At 42.9% G+C, this 1,893-nt stretch overlaps 1 pseudogene; it reads right to left on the reverse strand.

The window, feature by feature from the left end:
• Positions 1 to 87: 87 nt before the first annotated feature.
• LOC107104170 lies at positions 88 to 843 on the reverse strand (annotated as a pseudogene).
• Between the last annotated feature and the right edge of the window lie 1,050 nt (positions 844 to 1,893).

A 1,893-nucleotide genomic window follows, 5' to 3' on the forward strand; every position in this document is an offset into this window, starting at 1 on the left:
TCTGTTTTATGTCTTCTCAATTCCCCCTGCCTGTTTTTGCCTAGGGCCCCAAATTTCCTAAATCCGCCCCTGCGTGCAGGGACTCACCGGGCTGCAGCCTGCGTCGCTCCGGGGCCGTTTGCCCTGCTGTCCTGGCCCCGCTGCGGGGCCCCTGTTGCTGCGGTCAGTCAGCCCCGCAGCAGGCATCCTGCTCCGCACCTCATTCGCCTTCTGGAGGTCCTTCTGCTGCAGGGGGCTGATGGCCTCGAAGCTGCGGGGCAGGCCGGCTTTCAGCTTCTCTCGGGCGGTCAGAGGCTTGCTGCTCTGCCAGGCCTGGTGCTTGATGCTGAGGGTTTGCAGGAACAGCTTCAGGCCGTCAGGAGGACAGTTGGAGATCAGCAGCTGGAGGTTTTCAGGCAGCAGCTTCACGGTGCACTTCCCGTCCCTGACGAACTTGGTGAAGAGCTTGAAGTCTTTCAGCGGGTGGCTGTGAGCCGTTTTCCCGTCGTGCACTCGGAGGAGGATCTCCTGGAACTCGTTGCGCCCCAGAATAACGGAGGCTTTGCGGATGATCTGTCTGCGGGTGGCCTGGCCGCAGCTGTTCAGCTGCTCCACCGTCACACAGCACTGCAGCTGGCCTCCGTCCTCTGCGGCCAACATCCTTCTGCCGGCTGTTCTCACAAAGCGACGCTTTCATTACTAATAAACCTCATTTATCGATGCAGATAAAGCTATTTTATTAGGTTCTTACCTTTAATCTGAAAGCAGATCTTCCAGGTTGCGTGTTTCTGTCACGGTGGAGCAGCTGTTCAGACTCACAATCAGTTTTCCATTTTTAAATTTCCACAAACTGAAATCAGCCAATCAGACGCCGAAGCATTGGGCCAATCAACGAGAGGATATTTAAATCCACAACCAATGAAAAACGAGATGAGACGCCCATTCCCACTGACCAATCAGCAGCTCTATGCGTGCTGACGTGATACAAAATAAATTTGAACCGGAAATAACGGCAACAACAAAGAGCTTTGTTTCCTCCGCTTTCTTTTTTCTTTAATTATACATATTTATGTGTATTTAGAGCTAAAAAAAAAAAAACATATGTGGACTTTTATTGGGCTCCGTTTGTAAATTTAAGCAGTCAAACATTAGGAGCATTATTTAGCGTGTTTTAAGCGAAAAATAAGAGGGGTTATTTTTTTTCAAACTCATTTTTTCTTTATGTCATTCCTTAATTAATAAAAAAAAAATCTTACTTTATTAAATAAATATTTAGTTTGGAGCTAAATATTTAGTTTTGCAGATTAAATATTAAGTCTGATAAATAAAGACTTACTTTGAAAATAAAATATTAAGTTTGTTAAAAAAAAACATGTAGCTCCAAACTAAATATTTAGTTTGGCAGGGGATGTATAAACGAGACTTGGACAGTTTCACCCCTCCAGCAGAGAAGAAAAGCAGTCGTTGCTATGGCAACACAGTGACGCCCCATGGGCTGTAGCTCTGTGGCGCAGGTTAACAGAACATTAAACATTTGCTACTTTTTTTTAAAGCAAACATATATGGTCAAATAAAAGTATTTCAAAGAGGACCTTCCATTTTGGAATTAATTACATTTTTTTTTTCATAAACTCAAACGATTTTCTGTCAGTGTGACGAAGATGACGTAGGGTTGTAGAGAGATTTCCAGGCTTTTACTTTGGTAGTTCACTTCCGGTTTTTGGCAAGGGAATTTCCATATTCGCTAAATATTTAGCTAGCATGGTGCTAGATACATGTTTAATTGTTAAACAAACATTTTACTTGTTTATTTAACAAACGAGATATTTATTTTTGGGCTAATTATGTATCCAATAAACTAAATATTTAGTTTGAAGCTAAATATGTATCTAATAAACTAAATATTTAGTTTGA

The sequence above is a fragment of the Cyprinodon variegatus genome, unplaced genomic scaffold, assembly GCF_000732505.1.
Source record: "Cyprinodon variegatus isolate N-32 unplaced genomic scaffold, C_variegatus-1.0 Scaffold1637, whole genome shotgun sequence".
In the NCBI taxonomy this organism is placed as follows: domain Eukaryota; kingdom Metazoa; phylum Chordata; class Actinopteri; order Cyprinodontiformes; family Cyprinodontidae; genus Cyprinodon; species Cyprinodon variegatus.